Source organism: Schistocerca cancellata, chromosome 2 (genome assembly GCF_023864275.1).
Source record: "Schistocerca cancellata isolate TAMUIC-IGC-003103 chromosome 2, iqSchCanc2.1, whole genome shotgun sequence".
Classification (NCBI taxonomy): Eukaryota; Metazoa; Arthropoda; class Insecta; order Orthoptera; family Acrididae; genus Schistocerca; species Schistocerca cancellata.
This window is the reverse complement of record NC_064627.1, coordinates 1065601651-1065628039: the sequence shown is the minus strand read 5'-3', so window position 1 is coordinate 1065628039 and position 26389 is coordinate 1065601651. Positions and strand designations below refer to the sequence as shown.

General features: G+C 38.3%; 1 long non-coding RNA gene and 1 other non-coding gene across 2 annotated transcripts; one reads left to right on the top strand and one right to left on the bottom strand.

Annotated features, from left to right (window-relative positions):
* Positions 1-4412: 4412 nt before the first annotated feature.
* On the bottom strand, positions 4413-4487 carry Trnat-ugu (transfer RNA threonine (anticodon UGU)). The gene has a single exon. It is a non-coding gene; the product is annotated as a tRNA-Thr (tRNA).
* Positions 4488-8859: 4372 nt separating this feature from the next.
* LOC126149580 (uncharacterized) lies at positions 8860-13216 on the top strand. The gene is made up of 3 exons (XR_007531008.1): positions 8860-8990; positions 10274-10421; positions 13098-13216. It is a non-coding gene; the product is annotated as an uncharacterized LOC126149580 (long non-coding RNA).
* Positions 13217-26389: the final 13173 nt, after the last annotated feature.

Genomic DNA, 26389 nt, shown 5'->3' with positions numbered 1-26389 from the left:
CCTTTCAGAGTATGCTGATGAAACAGCTCCATACTTAACAATCATATTGTTATTATTATTATTATTATTATTATTATTAATTTCCCTCCCCCCCCCCCCCCCCCCCAAGGAGGCTTTGGACACTGTACAACAAAAGCAGCTTGTAGTGAAATTGCATGCTTAGGGAATATTGTCTCAAATATGTGACTGAATTCAGTAGTAGTAGTATGGTATTCTGCTTTACGGCAGGTCTTGTAATAGGTTAAGCCACTTCCACTTTTGTCTGTCCACAGCCAGTCTGTTCATTTCCAAATATTTGTCGCCTTTGATATTGTCTAGCATTTGATGTCTTCTTTTTCCTCTTCCCCCTTTTCCCTCCACCATTCCTTCTATTCCTTCCTTCAATAAACAGTCCCTCCTCAAACAATGTCCAATCCAGTTCCGTTTTCTCTTTCTGATGATTTTTAGCATGTTTCTTTTGTCTCCAACTCTTCTTAATACTTCTTCATTCCTTACTTGGTCTTACCATTTCACTTTTTCCATTCTTCTCCATATCCACATCTCTAGTGCCTCCAGTCTTCTTTCATCTTCCTTCCTCAATGTCCAGGTCTCCGCACCATATAGTGCAGCGCTCCAGATGTAACAGTTGGCAAGTCTTTTCTTCAGATCTTTGTTTAGTGGTCCACAAAGTAATGATGGAAGGGCATTGAATAAAACAGAAGTGATTTCTGGCATTCCTCAAGGTAGTCTTGTAGGCCCTCTGCTGTTCCTTATTATATAAACAGTTTAAGAGAGAATTTGAGCAGCCATCTTATGTGCTGTCATTTGTGGTCTACTAAAGTCATCAGAAGATTAAAAACAATTGCAAAACGATTTAGAAAAGGTATCTGTATGGTGCAAAAATTGGCAATTGATCCTAAATAATGAAAAATATGAGGTCATCCATGAGTGCTAAAAGGAATCTGTTAAATTTCGGATACATGATAAATCAGCCAAACCTAAAGGCCCTAAATTCAACTAAATGCCTAGGAATTACAGTTACGAACAACTTAAATGGGAAAGAACACACAGAAAATGTTGTGAGGAAGGCAAACCAAAGATTGTGTTTTATTGGCAGAACACTTAGAAAATGTAACAGATCTACTAAAGAGACTGCCTGAGATATGCTTGTCTGTCCTCTTTTGGAGTATTGCTGCACAGTCCGGGATTCTTGCCATATAGGATTAAAAGAGAACATTGAGAAAGTTCAAAAACGAGCAGCACATTTTGTATTGTCACAAAATAGGGGAGAGAATGTCACTGACACGATAGAGGATTTGAGGTGGACACATTAAAACAAAGGCATTTTTCGTTGTGGCAGAATCTTCTCATGAAATTTTGATCACCAATTTTCTCCTCTAAATGCAAAAATATTTTGTTGACACCAATCTACGAGGGTCACTCCAAAATAAACGCACACTATTTTTTTTTTAAATCCATTTTTTATTCTGCATGTTTGAAAGTGTTACAGTGTGTAGATACATGCTTTAGGAACAATATTTTCATTTTCCACATAATTTCCATCCCTCTCAACTGCCTTACACCATCTTGGAACCAGCGCCTGTATACCCACACAGTAAAATTCTGGACCAACTTGTTGGAGCCCCTGTTTGGCAGCATGCACAAGGGACTCATCATCTTCAAACCTTGTTCCATGAAGATAGTCTTTCAGTTTCCTAAAGAGATGATAGTCACATGGAGTCAGGTCAGGACTGTAAGGCGAGTGTTTCAGTGTTGTCCATCTGAGTTTTGTATCACTTCCATGGTTTTTTGACTGACATGTGGCCGTGCATTGTCATACAACAGCAAAACATCCTGCTTTTGCCGATTTGGTCGAACACGACTCAGTTGAGCTTGAAGTTTCTTCAGTGTCGTCACATATGCATCAGAATTTATGGCGGTTTCACTTAGCATGATGTCCACAAGCAAGAGTCCTTCGGAATTGAAAAACACCGTGGCCATAACTTTTCCAGCAGAAGGTGTGGTTTTGAATTTTTTTTCTAGGGTGAATTTGCATGATGCCACTCCATTGATTGACTCTTCATCTCTGGTGAAAAATGATGGAGCCATGTTTCATCACCTGACACAATTCTTCCAAGAAATTCATCTCCACCATTCTTGTACAGTTCCAAAAGTTCGCTGCCTACCATTTTTCTTGTTTCTTTGTGAGCCACTGTCAACATCCTGGGAACCCACCTGGCACAAACCTTTTTTAACGCAAACACTTTCAGTATTCTGCAAACACTTCCGTCCCGTATCCCATCGTAGCGTGACAATTTGTTCACTGTGTTGCGTCTGTCAAGAGTCACCAATTTGTTAACTCTCTGCACATTGTCTGCAGTGTGTGCTGTACGAGGCCTGCCGCTGCCTCAATATTGCCGTGCCCGCTTTCACCACGTAACCTGATTGCCCACCGACTGACTGTACTGCGATCGACAGCAGCATCTCCATACACCTTTTTCAATCTCTTGTGGATGTTTCCCACTGTCTCATTTTCACAGCACAGAAATTCTATGACAGCACGTTGCTTCTGACATAAGTGAAGTGTAGCAGCCATCTTGAGGACATGCTGTGATGGCGCCACTCACGGGAACAGGTTGAACTAAGTTTGAAAACAAGCGGGAAGGATGTATCTACGCACTGTAAAACTTTCACACATGTAGAATGAAAACTGTATTTTTACAAAAATAGTGTACATTTCTTTTGGAGTAACCCTCGTACATAGGGAGAAATGATTGTCATAATAAAATAAGGGACATCAGAGCTCGCATGAAAAGATTTTTTCCGCATGCTATTCGAGATTGGAATAATAGAGAATTATTGTGAAGGTGGTCCGATGAACCCCCTGTCAGGCACTTAAGTGTGATTTGCAGAGTATCAGTACAGATGAATAAAATCTGCATCAGAAGTTTTTAGACATGTGATGTATATAATGTATGATGGACATTTCACAAATAGTATACACTAATTTTCTTTACTTACATGTTTATTTTTATTTATTTTTCAATGTCTCTCTACAGTCCTTCAATATAGTCTCCCTGCTTCCTTATGACTGAATCCCAACATCTCAGAAGCTCCATTATTCCATCCAGAACACCACTTCTGCTCATCTGTCAAATGGCTTAGGTACCGATGTCCACGCATAGTTTTTTTCAACTTTAGGAACAAGTTGAAGTCTGGTGAACTCATTTTCAGGCTGTAGGGAGGATGCGGCAACACTTCCCATTCATATTAGCGCAGTTTTTGGGCTATAACATTGCCGATATGTGGGCGAGTATTGTTGTGGAGGATGAGTGGCCCAGCCTTGAGTAACTGCGATCGGGTTTTGTGCAGTTTTCTGTGCAGGTTTTGCATGAAGTTACAATAATACACTGCTGTGACACTCGTTTCACATGGAACCCAATCTATCATGATGGTTCCTTGGTGATCATAAGCAAAAATCATTATTTGCTTGAGCTTCGATTGAACACGTTAGAATTTTTTTTGAATGTGGAGAATCTGAAGCTCTCCACTCATTGGACTGTGATTTCAACTCCAGTTCAAAGTCTCTAACCTATGTTTCATCAATATGGACAATTCGACACAAGAATCCTTGACCTGCAAAGTCAAATCATTGTTTGAGCAAGGTTGCAGTATCCAGGTGTTTCTGCTACTCTTCAGCAATCAAACAGTGTGGGTCCCATCTCACAGAAATTTTCCTCTTTTTTCAAATAATTTGTCAGAATACAGAATACTGGTGTTGAGGGAATTCCTGTGGCTTCAGAGAGTTCCTCACAAATCACACTGCAATCTTCTTCAAGAGCACCTGCATAAGTTTTACACTTCGTTCATCTATTAGCACTTTTGGCCTTCCAGGTCTTGGATTATCGTCTGTGCTCATACGACTGCCACGAAAATGATTAACCCAACGTGAAACTGTATTACTGTCCACTGTAAACTCACCACAACTTCACTTAACACACTGTGGATTTCCATTGGGTTTTTGCCATGTAAAGTTTCGATTTTGATGTATGACCACTGGCCTTCAACAGTCACAGTACTCAATAAACATGCAGGGTCCAGTTTATACCTCTCACTGACTTTTTGTCAGAGCACACAGTGAAAAAATAAAAACACGTGCTTCCTCAAGCTCCCAACTACATCTGACGTAATTTTCATTTTGTTGCATCAAACAGTCCACAGCAATACCAATGCTCTAGTCTGAGATATGCTATTGAAAATACTGCTAACAATAATTTGGAAGTGTTGTGCAGCACTCTAAAGAATGTTCATCATTATTATTAGCTACAGAACATAAACTGATTATTCCTACAATGAATGAAATGATAATTAAATCAAGACCCTAAGCTGCCGACAGGTGTTGATATACATCAACGGGGACAGTTGAAAATGTGTGCCCCGACCGGGACTCGAACCTGGGATCTCCTGCTTACATGGCAGATGCTCTATCCATCTGAGCTACCGAGGGCCCAGAGGATAGTGCATTGCAGGGATTTATCCCTTGCACGCTCCCCATGAGACCCACATTCCCAATTTAATGTCCTCACATTACATTCATAGTGCCCCTGCCCATTACACTCATTACTTGTGGCAGACAATCTTACTGAGTCCCGTAAGAGTTCAGGCAATGCATGTGCATCTGCACCCAAGAAGATCAATGGCCAGCCAGCCTTAACTATATGAAGATGGTATCTGTTCTTTCGGACATGTCCAAAAGAACAGATACCATCTTCATATTCATACAACTGTGATCTTACCTATACATATGTATAATTTATATGTGTTCTACAAACTGAGTACCATATTTTGGGTGCAAAGGCATCAGTACTTTGCTGTGTTAGATGTAGTCTGCTAGAAATATTTTAATTAAATGAGTCCTCTGGTTGCTCATTTTTCATGCAGATGATTGTAAAACTATGTTTTGTGCAAACAACAAGACAGTTATCATGTCTGGACAGTGTTATAACAAACAAAAAAGAAAGAAATATATCAACGAAAATAATCATTTTTTGAAGATATAAGTATTAGAATAGATAAAAAAAGCTACTCAGCAATGTGAGTTAATTGTTTTTATATATCCAATTACTCATAGAAAGAAATATGTATGCAATAGGGCTTTTTAATACTATGTATCTATCAGATTATGAAAGGATATGGTTAAAACTGCAGACAAAGTATCCCACATAGCAATGTAAACAATCTAGATACATTATAATAGCTATTGTCTCAATTTACAAATGTTGATGAAGCTTTTGACAGCTTTGTCAATCTTGTTACTGATATGTTTTACAAGTGCTGTCCAGAAGTATTAAAAGATACTAGGAGAAAACCAATTAAAAGTTATCATAGAAGTTTACATCAATTATTCACACCAGACCTCAAAAAATTAAGAACACAGGTCATCAGTTCCTATAACTGATCAAAGAGGTGCAAAGAAGATAGACTGCAGTACTTTTAACCAAAGAAGTTGTACAGATTAGAAATTATAAAACAGAAATGAATGGCAAATGATAATTATATTCAGCAATCACAATATGAATGCAAGGCTGCTTGAAGAGTTTAACTCAGAACTGGGTTCACTTGTGATACTACTGATACCACACCCAGTGAAATGAATAACTTTTTTTATTAATTCTTGTCACAAAGGGCATCCAGCTCAACAAAATGTCAATTATATAAATCAGATGTTAATAAACATATCAAAAACCAAAGTTAATCATATTGCACAACAAACCTGTACCATCTACATTCAAGTGGACACAAATTGCTGTCACTGGTGTTGCAGCAGTTGTAGCAAAAGTCAGCAGCTCAAAATCACAAGACTTGTATGGTCTGTCAAATTCTGTTATTAAAAAATTGCAGACCTTTTACTACAACTACTTTGTATGCTAATAAACTGGATTTTTGTGAGTTGCTGTTTTCCAGCCTTCTTAAAGATAACTGTAGTTGGCTGTCTACATAAAATAGGAGACAAATCATTGTATTGATAACTATTGTCCTATTCCTTGTACCAGTCCTTTTGAAAATGTAGAACAAATTTGCAAACATTTCACCTGCTATGGAACAGGGACAAACACTCTGTAGGCTTCAGGTAAACTCGTCTACAATGAAAGCTGTTGAAAATGTTGTTTCAACAATACTCAGTGCCTTTGAAGCAAAATCATCTGTTGATGTCCTGCTGACTGACCTGAGTAAGGCATTTGACTGTGGTTCATCATATTCTAATAGATAAACTGAAATTCTATGGCATCCAAGATACAGAACTCACTCTTATACAATTGTATCTTGATAAAGAGGAAGGTACACTTAGGAGCTTTGGAATCCCAGACATTTCAAGAGACATGCCTGAAGGTTCTGTACTGGGATCCCTATTGTTTGGTATCTATTTTAATGACCTTCTTAGTATCGTGCCATGTAAATCTGTTCTGTATGCCGATGGTATCACTTTCATTGCAACTGGAAATGACATAGAAGACCTAAAGGAACAAAGCAAAGTGAACTAAGAATTTCTAGTATCTGGTTTATAGATTATGAATTAACAGCAAATCACAATAAAACTGAAAATGTAATTTTTAGTTTATGCAATACCAACAATGATTATATGTCCGTTAAACTTCTAGGTGTAACCTTGGATTTCAAATTAACCTGGAACCTCTACACAGATTTATCTATGTACAAAATTATCGAGAATAATATACCTGTTACTTGAACTTTGAGTGCAAACATAATGCTCAACTCGTATTATGCATTTTTTCAGAGCCACATAACATACTGCATATTGCTTTGGGGAAGCTCCATTGGGGCAAGAAGAGCTTTCGTGTGGCTGAAAAAGGCTACCTGATATGTAGCAGGTGTTTCCAAATCTTATCTTGTAGGTTGCTTTCCAAGAAACTTAGTCCCGTGATAGTCCCATCAATATTTGTACTTAGTTACCTAGTCTACACAAAAGAAATCCAAGAGAGCTACAAATTAAGGCAATCGTTTCACTGTCACAATACGTGTCAAAGAAAAGATTGACCAATCCTTTACAAGACTAAGCAAAACACAGCAGCTATACATACCTTTGAGTAAAGCTGTTCCATTCACTGCCGCCAGAAGCAAACACTATCTCATTAAAAACATGCAGAAATTTTCTGCCAAATTGCCTTAGAAAGAAGACTTTCTACGCCATAGAGGAATTTTTTGATTGTGGAAAAGAAGACCTAATATTTTAACTTAAACTCATTTATGTTTGTATGCAAATCTGTACAATCTAACTATTTCCTTTATTAATGACAATATTATGAAAAAAAATTTACCAAATAATGTAATTGGATAGATAAAAATCTACTCACCATCAGTGGCAGGAGAATACACACATAAAAGAAGGTTATACTTATGCAAGCTTTCGGAGCCAGTTGTTCTTTCTTTCGGCAGGAGGGTTGAAGGGGAAGGAAGAGGTGAAGGGAAAGGAGTGGAGTAGTTTAGGAAAAGTGGTAGATTTCAGAAAGGTCACCCAGTACCACAGTTCAGGGAGCCTTGGCTCCAAAAGTTTGCGTAAGTATAACATTCTTTTCTGTGTGTTTTCTCCTGCTGCCACTTAGTGAGTGTATTTTTTACCTACCCAATTACATAATATTATGAGAAAGATAAATTTGCTACTCACTATTTATGGGGCACGTTGAGTCGCAGGAGGCATAACAAAACGACCACTAAATAAGTAAGCTCTCAGCCATAAACCTCCTTCTGAATTAGAAAACACACACACACATTTCAGCCAACACAACTCTCACATACATGACCTCTGTCTGTAGCTGCCGATCACCAGTAGGTTGTGAACCATACTCTCCAAACCACTGCGGAGTACTTGGCACATACTACTTACCAATGTACCACATAATTGGGTTTCTTCCCTTGCCATTCACATATAGATCTTGGGAAGAATAATATTGTAAATGCTTCTGTGCCTGCTGTGATTACTGTAATCTGGTCTTGGAACCCCTATGTGAGTTATATGTATGTAATATATTCCTAGATTACTCAGTCAGTACTACTTCTTAAAAACTTACTAAGTAGGCTTTTGCCACATAGTTGACATCTACCTTCAGGTCTCTACCATTTCACTTCTTTCAGCATTTCCATTATGCTCTTCTCATACTACACTTCTTTGTGCACATGCAGTATCTTGTCTTTGTGCTATTTGGTACTGGTCACACACTGGAGCAGCATCCTAAGATGGAACACACAAGCATTTTGTAAACAGTCTCACTTGTAGATACTGCTTTTTCCTAGTTCCTAGCAATAAACTGAAATCTGCCATCTGCCTTACCTGTGACTGAGCCTATGAATCATTCCACATCATGTCCCCACAAGTTGTTAAACTCGGGTATTTGTATGAGTTGACTGATTCCAATTGTGAATCATTGGTACTGTAGTCAAAAGATACAACAGTTCCACATTTAGTGAAATACCCAGTTTTGTTACACTTCTGAAAGAGTAAATTTTAGTTCTTAGCACCATTTTGAAATCTCATCAAGGTCTGACAGAATATTTGTGTGGCTTCTTTTAGATAGTGCTTTGCTATCTATAACTGTATTATTTGAAAGAAGTCCAAAATGTCAAGAAAACTTTTATGCCTACCTTCATGCTGTATAGCAGTATTAAGAATTGTCTATTATGTGTGCACTCTCTCCTAGTTAGTTATAGACTGGTAATTCTGAATCAGTACAAGTCAAGAAAACATTTTCTGTAGAAGCATGGGTACATTTTATAACAACTGCTGTTACATTTTTATCTTATTTCAAAATAGTGTTTCAGTGCAGAATGCAGTCAAACTTTCTGATTTATCAAATTTTTCTTTCTCTAGGGAGAGGAAGTATCGGCAACACTGAATTAAATAACCTTCACAGGAGTGTCACAAGAAAGACGCAATCCAGATGACTGTGACCAGTTTGGGGAAGTGTCTGTCACTTCGAGACATGACTGAAGACTGGGTAATAACTTCCTAAAAAGTGCATGGAAATCAGGGTTGCCTGGAGCAAGGTCTGAGAGAAATGTAAATTTTATTGTTGGTACTGCCGCACATTGTGCACTGGTTGTCCAGTTTAACTGTTATGTGTAACATATTGGTGAAGCAAACAATCGAAAAACCAAACTGGAATAACAATATGATTTAAAATAGATTTTCACTCACCACATAGAGGTGGCATTGAGAAGCAGAAAGAAATGTGGCCATGTGTGTGCGAGTTGTGCATGTATGAATGTGTCAGTGTTTGTTTCTTATCTGATGAAGGATTGTTTGAAAGCTGATATCTTTCAACAGCGTGCTTTTAAATGTTCCTGTCTGCCATTCAGTACCCCCTTAATAGGGTAAGTAGAAATCTATTCTAATTCATAATAGGGAATCAATTATTCAGGCTTTCTCTAGATAGGGAGAATTAAACCTGAGCAAAAATATGATGTCTTAAGTGGTACATCACAGGGAAACATCTCCCAAAAACCGGAAACTGGAAGTGTCACAGCAATGAAGAGATTTGTCAGGTACGCCCAATTCAACTTCTGGGCAAAATGTAGCCTAAGTGTTTATGTTTAGCAGATCAGTTCCCCACTTTTGAGAACTGGTTCAAAGAAATTGTGTCCCTGAATCTTCTTGTCAGTTCCAAGTAGTCATTCTGTAACAGGCAGGTTGAGAAACCACTTCACAATATGAGGTGAAAGTGAGGATAATTTAATACCTTGAAAAGAGAGACTTCTGCTGTAATGATAGCATGAGAAAGATGACTCCCTGTACTTTTTAAAACTCTTTTACCTCTAACTGCAACCTGAACACACGGATAATGATGTGGACTAAAATTAAAAGACATTTCATGGAGCACACTATCATTAGATGCCTGTATGTCAGAAGTTAATCGTGGAGATTCTTCATTTCAGTCAGTTGCTGTGTATGAGTGGGAAGTCCCTGCAGAAGGGTGCAACAGCCTGAGGAGTAATTCTGGTGTCATCAAAATAGCTGTTATGAAGGGCACACATCTGATTCTAGCGATGATAAAATATGAGAAATGACACATGACTGATTGTGTTAGTGGAAGCGACCTTAGTTGCTCGTAGTCATATTTTGTGATGAATGTTCATAAGGTAGCTTCATTAAATGCCAAAAGCAGTTATTAGTCTTCTGTTTTTAAAAAAAAAACTGATTCTTAATTTTAGCAATATGTATCTTTGTTGAACATGTCATACTCACTTTTTAAGAAGTAATGGTATACACCTTTGCTTTCAGGGGTCTCATTACTGTGACCAGCAACACTCCTGTGTGCTCCGTCTCTACAGAGCTACTACACAAGACAAACAAATGAGGTACATGCTCAGCAAACAATTCGAAAAGGCATACACCATTCGTGAATCAAACTGTGGAGTGCATTAGCAAGGTACATAAAATAATGGACAAGGATAAATTCAAATTATCTGTAAGATTACAAGGCAACTTTTGATGCTACATCTATAAAATCCTCTCAGTGATACTATATTATCAAATACAGATTTTTCAGATTTTCCTGGCGATTTTTTTGCAAATAGACTTGAAGAATTTACCACTAGATAACACTGTTTAATTCCCACCATATTTCTTTGAAGCAACTGTTAGACATCTTCAGATAGTTGCAGTAACCATATGAAGATGTCAAACAGATGCTTCCAAGAAATATTGTGAGGCTTACAAAATGTTGTCTAGCAGGAAACTTATGAAGTGTATTTATTTAATATTATTTCTAGCAAAAAAAAAAGTATTTAAGAAATGTAGTATTTGAAAGATGGTTAACTGTCAATCTTGTACAGCAATGCATATGACCATTAATAGACAAATAAAAATGAATCTTTGGCAGTAATGTTATTATTTCACTCATTGTTATGATCCTTTTCTTAAACTTACTGTTCATCCATTTATACATAGAGATGCTGGCACATCTTTCTGACTTATTCATCTGAACTGAGTCCCATTCCTTGGACTATTTCAGCAAACCTTTGACCACAGATCTAAGACAGCTATCATCTCTCTGCACTTCCTCTCCAAAGTTTTTCACTCTTTGTACTCAGGGACTTCAAAAACTTCTTTTTCTCTGTGCATTGATTCATTCATATAACTAACACAGGAAAACCTCAGCTATGTCTAAGAAAACAAGAGTTTTGTGCTTGACAGCCCAGCAGTGATTTCAAACTGGCTAGTTAGTTTTAATGCTTGTTTTCCCCCCTGCAGTAATGTTGAATACTTATTTCGGACTTGATTTTTCCATACAATCTGCCATTTCTTATGCTTTGGTATATTTATGGATCTTTCTTTACTTTTACATAAACCTAAAAACTTACTTTTCATTATTGGGGCTTCTCTCAAAATTTTACAAGTAGTTGTCTTAGATAGAGCACAACAGCCACTGTTGATCTTTCTAGCGTGAGGTTATACTTTATGCCTGTGATCTCCATTTATTGCCAGAATCTTTCTTTCACTGTCTTTTCACAGTTTTTATTTTTGTGGTATGACCTTCACTGCTCACTCTACCCTCATATGGCCTTCCCATGCATTTTCTTTCCATCTGAATACATATTGGTTGATGCTCCCAAGTACTGCCTTTAAGAAGTTATTGAGCAGTTCAGTCAGTTGGTATCCAGATGCTTTCCTGAATTTTGTTGGTGTTTCATCTGGGCCAATACAGCATCCTCTCCTGTTGTCTACTGTCCAGTTTTATTTCCATGCTTTATAGTTCTTCAGAATGATTATTTTTCTGGGAGTTTTGTTAATGTCTTTGACTGCTGACCTGCATTTCTCTGCATAGATAGCTTGTAAACTCCTTTTCCTTTACCAGTTTGTATTTAGCTTTGTAGAGGCTTAAGCATAATCTTCTTTGGGAGTTTCTTTTTATATGCTAATTCTTTCAAGCTATTGTGTCTTTTTCTATTAGCATTTCTTGGCAGAAATTCTTTCTTTTAGTTTACTGCATCAAATTTCTGATTAAGGTCGTCAAGCAGCCACACATTTCTTAGGATTTAAATCAGTTGTGCACCTTGATGGCTCCTAGGTACTTGTGCAAAGATAGCCACGTGTCAACAACCAAAGCTTGAAATTTCACCTCCAGTTTACAGCTGAGGCAATGAGAAAAACATAGGAAGAAATACAGTAACATGTGGTTAAGTATTGCAGAAATTTTGTGGCCATAAAAACAGTTTTCAGATGTTGAGATCTAATATCAAAAACATGAAGTTTGCAATTTTTTTAAAGGGGGGATGGCATCTGCTATTGCAACATGCTCTGTACAGTAGTGATCCTGCTGGAACATGGTATTATGCAGTTGTTTTCCTGTCCTTAATTCAAAAGGTGGAATATGTGGTAAGAGTTAATAAAGGGTCATACAAATGTTTCAGATGAAGGTTAACAATAACATTATGAAAAGGATAGATCACTTCACAAAATTTACAGGAGTCGTTGAGTCACAGACAGGGACAACAGAAAGACTGCTATAGGTTTAAGCTTTTGGCTAAAAAGCCTTCTTCAAACATAGAAAACACACATATATTCACACAAGCACAACTCGTACACACACATGACCACTGTCTCTGGCTGCTGAGGCAACGAAGGTTACTGCTTTATTGGTAAGTAAGTAAAAACTGTCTTCTAAAGTTAACCTATAAATTAAAACTTGTTCAGGTGACTAGTGTATAAAACTAGTATATTTTAGCTCAAAGAAGGCATTATTATGACTTTGATTCCTAGATATTCTAAGGGAGACTAAGTTGAATGTTAGTTAGACATTAACTAAAGCTTTCCATAAATTTTCAGACTCTGGCAGCAAATAAATTTATGTACCTAGATAAGTTATATCAAATTGACCAAAAAGTAAAACATTATTAGTGATATTTGGCTCAATTCATACTGTTTCAAAAGGTGTTAGGTACAAACAATAGTAATGTCACACTGTCTTACAGTTGCACACAGTCACCAACCTTAGCAACAAATAGGCTTAAAAATAGTATAATGTGGAAGAAAGAGGGACAAAAACTAATCCAACAATATAACACTGTCCTGATATTAACAGCAATGTCTTCTCTTGTTGCAGATCCATCATCCAATGGTAGCTAAAGGTTGTACAGCAGGGCTAATGAGATGATTCCTCAACATAAAATGGAGAGCTACGGTCCCGGACAAGAAAATACAGGAAAAAATTTTAGAAGACAGTGTGTATGTGCAAGAGAATAAATGTTTGCCTAAGGAAAACAGAATTCAAAAATAAATTTTTTGCTTCCCTCTAGACAAATCTACCAAGAGAATTAATAAAGTAGAGAAGGAAATAAGAGTTTCAAATTTTGGCATTTCTCCAGGAGATAACCTGACAGTTGCCCTGAGTGTATGAACCATTGTCCTGTTGCAAGACATCTGATGCTAAAGTTTCCTCCTAGAAATTTCAACATTTTATGCAACTAGAAATATAGCTGTAATCCTTTTGTAGGTGTGTATTTTTACGTCTTTTCTGTTTTAGATTCAGGAAACCTGAGATATGTGTAGAGGAATGTATGTACAGCTTGTGACAGACTGCAAATTCTTGTCAGAACACTGCTCAAGCAGAGATATATCTTAAGAAAACCATAGCCATGAGGTAAGTGAAAGCTAATACTCTGAAAAATTTTGAAGATGATTCACAGTTATATTGTGATCTATAATAGACTCTTCTGCCGCCAAGCATTGTGTTTAGTAAGGTATTTTTTTGCAGATAGTTCTATACATGTTTTAGTGTGTATGTAAGGTCACTAACTGCTCATCACAAGTCACAAATTACAGTAATTAAGGAAATTTTATACTCACAAATCACTAAATATGAACTACCAAATGGAACGCGGTGTTATACTAACTTTACAGTCACAGTGAAAACACTGATCTACTTCTACAGTCATTACCTTTTACTCAGTCAAGTTAGTTACAAAAGTTAGAGCCAAAAATATATCAACCTTGTACTTGACTTGTCTCTACACATGCCACTGCAGTCAAAGAAAATGTTGATATTTGTTTATTTTTTTCCCTTTGTCAAATCCAGATCCTAAGCAGTAATTGCCCTGCCTCAGTTACTTCCAATGACAACAGTCCTTCCCAGTTGTATTCTCTGTCTGTGCAACACCAGAAAGTCTGTGGCTTGAACAATTGTTCAGCTCAGCTGGAAGTTGAACAGTTTGGATAGTATCAGAGTTAGCTCGACATACCTAAATGAAAAGTCAATTTAACATCTATATATTAGTAAAGTGAGCAAGCTGAAACGCTATTTTATTATATTTCAACCACATACAAGATTAAAGATTCTACATCTACATTTATACTCCGCAAGCCACCCAGTGGTGTGTGGCGGAGGGCACTTTACATGCCACTGTCATTGCCTCCGTTTCCTGTTCCTGTCGCATATGGTTCGCGGGAAGGTCGACTGCCGGAAAGCCTCCATGCACACTCGAATCTCTCTAATTTTACATTCGTGATCTCCTCAGGAGGTATAAGTAGGGGGAAGCAATATATTCGATACCTCATCCAGAAACACACCCTCTCGAAACCGGGACAGTAAGCTACACCACGATGCAGAGAGATTCTCTTGCAGAGTCTGCCACTTGAGTTTGCTAATCATCTCCGTAACGCTATCATGCTTACCAAATAACCCTGTGATGAAACGCGCCACTCTTCTTTGGATCTTCTCTATCTCCTATGTCAACCCGCTCTGGTATGGATCCCACACTGATGAGCAATACTCAAGTATAGGTCGAACAGGTGTTTTGTAAGCCACCTCCTTTGTTGATGGACTACATTTTCTAAGGACTCTCCCAATTAATCTCAACCTGGCACTCACCTTACCAACAATTAATTTTGTATGATCATTCCACTTCAAATCGTTCCGTACACATACTCCCAGATATTTTACAGAAGTAACTGCTACCAGTGTTTGTTCCGCTATCATATAATCATACAATAAAGGATCCTTCTTCCTAAGTATTCGCAATGCATTACATTTGTCTATGCTAAGGGCCAGTTGCCACTCCCTGCACCAAGTGCCTATCTGCTGTAGATCTTCCTGCATTTCACTGCAATTTTCTAATGCTGCAACTTCTCTGTATACTACAGCATCATCCACAAAAAGCCGCATGGAACTTCCGACACTATCTACTAGGTCATTTATATATATTGTGAAAAGCAATGGTCCCATAACACTCCCCTGTGGCACGCCAGAGGTTACTTCTCCATTGAGAACAACATGCTGTGTTCTGTTTGCTAAAAACTTTTCAATCCAGCTACTCAGCCGGTATGATATTCCGTAGGCTCTTACTTTGTTTATCAGGCGACAGTGCGGAACTGTATCGAACGCCTTCCAGAAGTCAAGGAAAACGGCATCTACCTGGAAGCCTGTATCTAATATTCTGGGTCCCATGAACAAATAAAGCGAGTTGGGTCTCACACGATCGCTGTTTTCAGAATCAATGTTGATTCCTACAGAGTAGATTATGGGTTTCCAGAAATGGTATGATACGCGAGCAAAAAGCATGTTCTAAAATTCTACAACAGATCGATGTCAGAGATATAGGCCTATAGTTTTGAGCATCTGCTCTACAACCCTTCTTGAAAACTGGAACTACCTGTGCTCTTTTCCAATCATTTGGAACCTTACGTTCCTGTAGAGACTTGCGATACACGGCTGTTAGAAGGGGGGCAAGTTCTTTCACATACTCTGTGTAGAATCGAATTGATATCCCGTCAGGTCCAGTGGACTTTCCTCTGTTGAGTGATTTCAGTTGCTTTTCTATTCCTTGGACACTTATTTCAATGTCAACTATTTTTTAGTTCGTGCAAGGATTTAGAGAAGGAACTGCAGTGTGGTCTTCCTCTCTGAAACAGCTTTGGAAAAAGGTGTTTAATATTTCAGATTTACGCGTGTCATCCTCTGTTTGAATGCCATTATCATCCCAGTGTCTGGATATGCTGTTTCGATCCACTTACTGATTTAACGTAAGACCAGAACTTCCTAGGATTTTCTGTCAAGTCGGTACATAGAATTTTGCTTTCGAATTCACTGAACACTTCACGCATAGCCCTCCTTACGCTAACTTTGACATCGTTTAGATTGGAGTCTCTCTGGAGCATTTTATGGGAAAAAATCCAATAAAGAGTCGTGTCAGAGTTACCAAATTTATCACATCTTTGCCAAAAACATGAAAAATCTGTAACAGTTACAGCTGTTAACTAGTGCATCTGTCCATCACAGCTAGAGAAAAATAACATGGTCACACACTTACCGAATTTCTCTCAAGTTTCTCTGATCTCTGGCACCAAGTGAGGTGGTGCAGTGGTTAGCACACTGGACTCGCATTTGGGAGGATGACGGTTCAAACCCATGTCTGGCCACTCTGACTTAGCTTTTCCGTGATTTCCCTAAATCACTTCAGGTAAGTGTGGGGACAGTTTCTTTGAAAAGGCACGGCTACCTTCCCTCGCCATCCCCTAATCTGATGGGAATGATGACCCTCTCCCAAATCAACCAAAGGCTTCTCAGAGTTATATATAAACACCAAATCAACACTGTCCCTATTTGCTCATATGATGTATGAAATCATGAAAGCACTAGAATCTGATTCAAAAATTTGGTTATGAAGGTGAAATGCTATTGCATGTTATTCACATTCCATCTGTACTGCATCAAAGGGACATCACATTTCCTGAGACTTACTAGTTCATACTAATGATATTTATCAGACTCAAAGTGCATTGGTATGAAAATTGTTTCAGTGTTTCTAGATGTAGTAAAAAGCTGTATAAAATTTCAGTTTACATGATACATTGATTACTAGGTGGACCTGTATTAAAACAAAAATTAATGTATATCATTTAATATTTATTACTGACTAAAAAAAGCTTTTTAAATTATTCACATGTAAGTAAATAAAAGGTGGCCATGGTGATCTAACAAGTAGTGTACTGGACTCCAGCTCTGGAGTCCTGGATTCAATCCTGGTTAGAGGTTAGGATTATCTTCATTCCAGCTCCTCCAGAACAGCCCCAGATCCATTCGACCTGTTGTCTAATTGAGTGCTGGAGATCTTTCCTGGGAGTAAAAGGTGACTCACCACCTGTCCCATCCTAGTGCTGACTCTGTACCGGCTGTCAAGTCAGATTCCCATTCATGGGTTGAACACCACAAACTTTACTTTTAACTTTTAAGTAAGTAAAATAAAACTAGGATACAATTTTCACATCTTACGCAGCTGTTAAAAAAATAGTTTCATGTTCCACAGATCATTTTCATAATAAATCATAATAATGTGGAACGAGTTAATTTACATTCACATTGCAAATTAAATTGTAAATATGGCTACATGCTCGACATTTATAAGTTTTAACATTACCATGCAGTTGGTATCTTTCTGTCCACATACAATGTTTTCAGTCTTTTCTATCTACCTGAAAGTACAACAAAACACAACTGTTACACACTTACATTTCTAAAGTCCATTTTTTTCTAGAACAAACTAACATCTCTAATTTATATAAATTCAATGATCCCACCTTTTTTCTGCTTAAAATCGAAAATTCCACTTCTATGACTAATTCTCTCTGGTTCAGCGGCAGCTCTCTGCTGGCAATTATTATTACAAATGTTTTTTATTTCAGTCTTTGATCACAATATGAATTCTTTAGATGATGTCCGGTTTCAGTCCTTAATGACCATCCTCAGATCTTTTTTACACCATGTCCTAAAGTGATAAGGCCATAATGGCATCGTCAAAACATATAAATATAATCAGCATAGCATCGTCATATAGATCTAAAGAATTCATATTGTGATCAAAGACTGAAAAAAAAAACATTTGACAGTATTGGATCACAGTTTGTATATGTGACCATGTCGCAGTTGGTGAAATTATTATTACCTCCTTGCCTGCTCACAGAGCATGCCTCCATTGTCTAATAAAAGTATCTTTTGCTATTCTTGCCCACTCATTTACATACCAGAGAAAAAATAATAAGTTTAGAATCTTATTTATAATGTTTTAGGATCATCCTCAGCTAATTTCCATTACATCATAAAATATGCTGGAGAAATGAAAAAAGAAAGAAAAAATATTATGTTGGGCCTACGTATGTGACGTAAAAGTATGTCCTGACAACTGGCTTCTCCCACAGCTGTTTGCCATTGTTCTGGGACAAACCTTTCCATTTGTTATTGTTTATTTATGATTTGTTTTCTCAGCAACAGCAGGATAGTTGTTCCCCGATGCCTGTGGAAGAGAAAAGTGTCTAATAGTTGAGGCACTTGTATTCTGTCCATTACAGTTATTGCTAAATATAACAATATGTTTCAGAGTAGAAGTAAGAGTTCAATATATTTAACCATGCAGGAAGTTTAGTGTAACATGGGTTATTCGTGAGAATGATCTACATTCCACTTGAGTATGCTCACACAGGTGAAAGATAGCTGTGTCTATTACAAACAATCCACTGTGGGCAACATGATGTGGGATCTGTGCAGATGTTGTGTATGCAGTGACGTAATGCACTAGAGGGAAGGCACGACGTGCTGAGCACAGTAGCACTAGATGGACGTGGGTGTTTATGCCTTGGTGATGCCCCTTGAAGGAGTCATGAACACCTCAAAGAAAACGGACATAGTACAATATAAACGCTCAACATAAATTAAGATTGTAAACTGTAGATCTTTAAGTTGAGTTTGATCTGGTCGGACGTGTTGATTGATGTGTTTGAGTTTATGATTTACTGATATTTGGACCTGTCTTCACAACTAATGCAAATAGTTAGAACAATACCAAAGATTATTGATGAAGACATGTTCATCATTCAGTAGTTGGAAGTGTTGAGACACTTTCTTACAGCATCACCCTGCCTAGATATGAAGACAAGAGGAATAAGCTCATGCACAGCTGTGGTACGGAGCAGCCGTACCACAAGAACAAAGCTAAAAGGCAACCATATTGGAAGAAAAACAATCAAAGGTAACTCAGACCACATCACATTGACAGATCTGCCATGTAGTGTTCCCTACTCATGGTGTTACAGCCAAGTTACCACATACACATGGGAGGAAATGCAGCAGAAGCAATTACTGCTAGTTTGACATTTCTATCAGTAGCCTGAAGTGATCCCTGTCACTTATTATTTCTTCTGTAACACCTATTTTGTTGGCATCTTTCTTTACTGCTTCTATCCATCCTACAGTTTTTTCAGCTTACTAACATAATTAAAAATTTTCTTTGTAAGCTGTGTTTCTTCCATTCTTTTTAAATGTCCATAAAATTTTAGCCATCCCCATTGTGAAACTAATATATACGGGGTGAGGCAGCTAAGTCATAACACCCCTTGTATCTCCCCAACCGTAATAGATACAAAGATGCCGTTCTGACAGTGAATTACAGGGACAGGGGCTACTTGAATACATCACATTTCAAGTTTGTGCTATTTTTTTTATTACAGTGATATGAGGCCATCTTTGGTTTTTTTAAATGGAACCCTATGTTAAATTTTAGCGTAACATGGTGGGCTTAAAAAGACGGTTTCAAATATGTGTATATCATAATATTTAGGCGAATAGTTTTTGAGACACAGATATGTTCTCGTATTGTGTTCATCCTTTGAAGCTGCATTGTCCAATGTGATCTTTCCTGTTGATCACTGAGGAACTTAACAAGGAAGACGTTGTTTTCCTGCTTCTCGATAACGCCGCAAGGTGACGCACAAGATAGCTGGAGAAAAGGGTATAAATGGGCTGCTGGGGTAATGAGACATCACATTTCCGTCACAGTTTCTTGGAGCAGCCATGTACACCAACAAAAAGTTAGATATGCTTCTAATGTATGGTGAAAGCAGAAGAAATGCTGTTAGAGCAATAAAGCGATATGGGAGAGCTGTATCCTGATCATGAGCGTCCTACGCGCTGACTTCTTGCACATATTTGCAAGAAACTACTTGAATCGGGATCATGGAAAGCCATACAGAGGACAAGGCAGAAAACTGCAACTGGCGACATACATGAAGAGAGCGTTCTAGCATTGGCGCATAACGACCGTACTGTTTCGTCATGATGTATCGCCTCGGAATGTGGTATAAGTCACGGGCATAGATTTCACCCATTTCACCTCCCATTACATCAAGCACTCTCCGGTGTGGATTTCCAATGGTGCCAGGAATTTTGCCAGTTTGCTCTGCAGTGCCTACAAGATGATCCAACGTTTTTTCAACAGGTGCTTTTTACTGATGAAGCGACTTTCACCCACAACAGTAATGTGAATTTGCATAATATGCATTACTGGTCAATAGAGAACCCTCATTGGATTCGACAGGTACAGCATCAGCAACGGTGGAGTGTGGTGTGGCATCATCAGAAATGCCGTTGTGTGGCCGTTCGTCATTCCAAGTATACTAAATGGCAATGCACAGTTCCTGCGAAATGTTCTGCCCATTTTGCTGGGAGAGGTACCACTAACTACGTGTCAGTGCATGTGGTTCCAACATGATGGCTGTGCTGCTCACTCTTCCCGTGTGGCTACAGGGCTGCTAAGTATAAAGTTCCCGGATTGTTGGATAGGATGACGTGCTGAAGTGAAGTGGCCAGCCCAGTCTCCTGATTTGACCCCTCTTGATTTTTTTCTGTGGGGAGCAATCAAACTTAAAGTGTATGCTCAAATACCAACTACGCCAGACGATATAAAGCAACATATCATGGAAGCATGCACTGATATCTCACTGACACCCTCGCAGCCATTCACAAATCATTTGAACGGTGGCTACAAATGTGCATTGCAGCAGAGGGGAAGCATTTTGAGCACATGCTTCAGTAAAGTTTCGTATCATGTACAGTAAGTATTTTGCATCTTTGTGTGTATTTGCTTCATATTGTGATCAATAGTAAATATTTTCAAATAAAAAACAAATACGTACGAAATAATTGTGACCAATAAGGGCCTCCTCATTTACATTTGTATTTCTGTTACTTAAAATGTATTAACATCTTGTAGCATTTTAATACTGTATGTTGTTTACTATTTTGGCATCACAGTTGTCAAATAACTGAATAATATTTGCGCAACATCATCAGTTAATTTTTGTGCAAAATATTGCAGTATGTATTACTATTGTCGGGTTAATGGGCATGTTTGTGTAAGGACAGACTTGTTACATTTACCATGTACTCTACACAACAGAAAAGGTCACATTGGACAATGCCACTTCGAAGGACGAACATGATACAAGAACATATCTGTGTCTCAATAACAATTCGTCTAAATATTATGGTACACATATATTCGAAACTGTCTTTGTAAGCCCATCATGTTACGCTAAAATTTAACATAGGGTTCCGTTTAAAAAAATCAAAGATGTCCTCATATCTCTGTAATAAAAAATAGCACTAACATGAAATGTGATGTATTCAAGTAGCCCCTGTCCCTGCAATTCACTGTCCAAATGGCATCTTTGTATCTATTACGGTTGGGGAGATAAAAGGGGTGTTATGACTTAGCTGCCTTACCCTGTATATCAAAATGAGTGAGCTATAAAATATTCATGGCTTTTTGGCTAAGTGGGGCAAAGAACAAATGCACAAGATAGAAAAGGAAAGACAAGAAGTGAGGCAGGAGAGAGAAAAGGAAAGGCAAGAAGAGAGGCAGAGGACAGAAAAGGAAAGGCAAGACGAGATGTGAGAATTTTTTAAACATTTTCAAAAGATGTGATGAGTGGGAACCTTTATCAATAATTCTGTGACAGTAAATTATAAAGTGGTAACACTGAAGGCTTCAGTCACATAATTAATGAACAGGAGGAATGTGTGAAATTGAAAAATTACAAAAGGTATCAGAAATATTTAAAAAAGAAAGTTTAAGCCCATTTTAGAGTCCTTAGATCAGAAGGTTGGTAAAGCTACTCCTGGAGTGCAAACTTGAGTAGTTAAAAAGATGAGAGTGTGTGATTTGTTTGTGGACAATGTCAGTGTCACGAGTGGTAAGTTGTGCCTGATGTGTAAAAAAAAGACCCCACCACCATATTGCAGTCAGGAATATGAAAGTAGATTAATGGGTAAAGTTAACAATCCTGGAAAGGATATTGGTGTCAGTCAGAGGTGGTGTGTAGGTATTCCTAACCCAGAACTTGTGATTGCAAGTAGAAGTTGGATTTAGTGTCAGGTGTTTCACCTTAAAATGGGCAAATGGCTCACCCAGAAATTTCCTATCTTTGGCTATCTAGGTAAGACTCACCCACTTTTGTTTTTAAAAAGTTTCGTATGTACTTCACCTACTTCAAGGTCTTGTAGAGGGGAAATGGAGTTAGTAATTAATCATTTTGAAGGTAGCACTTTGCAAGGGGGATTATTAAATGTGGATGGATTTCAGTTGTATGAACGTTTTGAGAGGGAGTACAAAGCACAATTCTGGTCATCAGGGACCCGCAAAAGTCTAAGGCTATGTCCGAGAGAGGAGGCACCTCTGCCAGTGGCTGTTGAGTGCACTGGGTGTAACCTGCTGCTTGGGTTCTGAGGCCATCCTTAGTTCCTGCAGGTAGATGGCTGATTTGGCAAAGGCAGCTAGCATTCCACCTGGGATGCAGGCTACACTCACTATTTGTAGCATTGTACCAGACGCTGATCATGGTTCTCTTGTTTGGCATGGAGGGGAAGATCTAAAGCAGAGGCTCTGATGATTCTGCGATGGAATCGGATGCGAACTTCTCTACGACTGCTAGTGGATGGAGAATTGTAGGGTTCCCTTTAATAGGTCAGGCATGCACTACATGCAGGAAGTGGCTACTAGGATAGCAGAATATGTGTGGCTTCCAGATGGCCCTTTTTGAGTTAGAGGAATCACAGGGGATTAAAGATGAACTGCCCACTGAAATCAAAGATACATTAGCCACATTATTCTCAGAGAATGTTCGTCCCCACAGACTGAAACTAAAAAAAACTTAATACAATGAAAAGGAAAGTTGCCACTCACCATATAGCAGAGATGCTGAGTCGCAGAAAGGCACAACAAAAAGACTGTCACAAACAAAGCATTCCGCTGGTAAGGCCTTCGTTAAAAAATACACACACACACACACACACACACACACACACACACACACACACAATGCAACTCGCATACACATGACTGCAGTCTCAGGCATTTGTGTGTGTGTGTGTGTGTGTGTGTGTGTGTGTGTGTGTGTGTGTGTCATTCTGTCATCTATTTTTGATGAAGGCTGTACGGGCCGAAAGCTTAATTTGTGACAGCCTTTTTGTTGTGCCTATCTGCGACTCAGCATCTCTGCTAAATGGTGAGTGGCAACTTCCTTTTCTTAATATTGTTACATTCTGTCCTGTATTTTCCATTGTTTGAAAACTTAATTTGATATTGGTGAACTGCAGGAGCAGCCATGGTAAAGTCCCAGAATTAGTATCACTTATTGAAGATTATGATGCCCACACAGTATTAGGAACAGACAGTTGTTTGAAACTAGAAGTGAACTAGCAATGAAATCCTATGTTCAGATTGGAATATTTATTGTAAGCATAGGTTAGTTGCCAATGGTGGCAGCATACTAACTGCAATAAAGTATTCGATAATATCTAGCAAGGTTATCACAGATTCTGAGTGTGAATTAATCTGGGTAGAGTTAAACATCAAAGGTGGAACAAAAATGGTAATCAGATGCTTTTATAGACCACCTGCATCAGGAGCTGTAGTGGTAGAGTGCTTTAGAAAACATACAAGTTTCCTGATCGTGCTGTTGACAGAAAGTCATCAAGTGAAACAGAAGTAATTTCTGGCACTCCCCAAGGTAGTGTTATAGTCCTTCTGCTGCTCCTTATCCATATAAATAATTTAGGAGTCACTCTGAGCAGCAGTCTTAGCTTAGATTGTCTGCACATGACTCTGTCATTTATCACCTAGTAAAGTCATCAGATCAAATTGCAAAAGATTTAGAAAAGATGTCTGTATGGTGTGAAAATTGGCAGTTGACTCTAAATAATGAAAAATGCGAGGTCATCCATGAGTGCTAAAAGGAATCCGTTAAAACTTTGGGTATGTGATAAATCAGTCAAATTTAAAGGCTGTAAATTCAACTAAATACCTAGGAATTACAATTACAAACTACTTAAATTGGAAATAGTACATAGAAAATGTTATGGAGAAGGCAAACCAAATACTGTAATTTATTGGCAGAACACTTAGAAGATGCAACAGATCTACTGCACTATGTTTGTCCGTCCTCTTTTGGAGTACTGCTGGACTTTCTGGATCAGTTAACATAGAGGGTATCAGTAATTGTAAGGTTATGATAGCATCTATGACTACACATATTACATGGAATGTTAAGAAATGTAGGAAACTATTTTTGCTCACTGAGAGTGACAGGACACAAATTGTAGAATATCTGAGTAGTCAACATCAAATATTCAGTGCTAGGGATGTAGAAGTCAAGCACAAATGGAAAAATATCCAAAGCATCACTCAATATGCTTTACATGAGTATGCTTTGAGCAAGTGTTAAGGAGTGGGAGAGACCCACTAGATTTAATAGCCATGTTAGAAAACTGCTACATAAGCAAAGAGAGCTTCATCACAGATTCAAGAGAAGTCAAAACCTAGCTGACAAACAAAAGCTGAACAAAGCAAGAATGAGCATAAGGAGAGCAATGAGAGAAGTGTTCAGTGACTTTGAAAGTAAAATTTCTTCAACTGATCTGACTAAAGTCCCTAAGGGGTTACGGTCCTACATAAAATCAGTAACCAGTTTGAAATCATCTTCTCAGTCACTCAGTGACCGTAGTGGCATCAAAATGGAAAATGACAGAGAGAAGGCCGACATACTGAATTTGATCTTCGGAAACTGTTTCACCGTGGAAGATCATAACATGATCCCTCCTGTCAATCACTGTACAAATTTGAAATGGCAGGTATTGAAATAACTCGTCGCGGAACAGAGAAACAATAATAATCCTTTTGTAGTGGAATGGTGCCAGGGCCAAATGAGATCTCTACAGAGATTGTGCAAAGTAACTGGTTCTCTTTCTAGCAACAGTTTATTGTAGGTCGCTGGAGCATAGAAGGGTACCTAGCAAATGGAAAAAAAGCATAGGTCATTTGCATTTTCAAGAAGGGAAGGGGCATAGAACAGATGCACATTAATTATAGGTGTGTATCATTGACGTCAATTTGCTGTAGAATGTGGAACATGCATTGTGCTCATGTATTATGTCAATTTTGGCGAACAAAACTCTCGTCTGTAAAAATCAACATGGATTCTGCAAACATAGATCTTGAGAAACTAAGCTAACTCTGTTCCTCCATGAGGTGCACAGTGCTGTAGATATCGGCATTCAGGTTGATGTGTGTTCCTCACTTAATGAAAAAAAGACGAGTTTACTGAGTATCGGACCAAATTTTCGACTGGATTCAAGACTTCTTTGCAGGTAGAACTCAACATGTCACTCTTAACAGAATAAAATTGACAGACATAAAAAGTAATTTCAGGAGGACCGCTGGGAAGTGTGACAGGGCTGTTACAGTTTACAGTGTATATAGATGATCTAGTAGAATATGCTGGAAGCTCTGGATGGCTGTTTGCAGATGATGCAGCCATCTGTAAGAAGGTAGCAATACCAGAAAACAGTAACACATGCACAAGCAACCACAGAGGTTTGACAAAAGGTGCAGGGACTAATAGGTGACCCTGAATGTAAATAAATGTAATGTATTGCGCATACACTGGAAAAGAAATCCACTACTTTACAGTTACACTGTTGATGACAAATTTCTGAAAACAGTAAGTGCCCTAAAGTATCTATCCACAGTGACCTTAAGTGGAATGACACATAAAATAAATAGTAGGAATAGCATATGAGAGTCTGAGGTGCATATGATTAAATTTATCCGCATGCAAGGCACTTGTTCAACTGATTCTTGAGTATTTTTCATCTATGTGGGACTCTTACCATCTTCCCACATGCCATTCACGAATGGTACAGGAAAAGGGGGATCCATTAGTGGTCCCAGAAGTACCCTCCACCACACACCATCTGGTGGCTTGTGGATTATTGGTGTAGATTTAAAATATTAAGACCTGGGGTTTATAATAAATCATGGAGTGGGTACAGGAATTTTGTAGAGTGGCATATGAATTGAGCCAAATATGTGGATGAAATAATTGACGAATCACACTTAATTGAAACATATATTTCACAACGCCCAACAGATTCCAAACCAACAACCTTCTTCCTAGTCGCCTCACCCACAATTACTTCTCTTTTGAAGGAATTACCTACAAACAAATCCGGGGTACAGCTATGGGCACCAGCATGGCACCATCCTACGCCAACCTGTTCATGGGCCATCTATA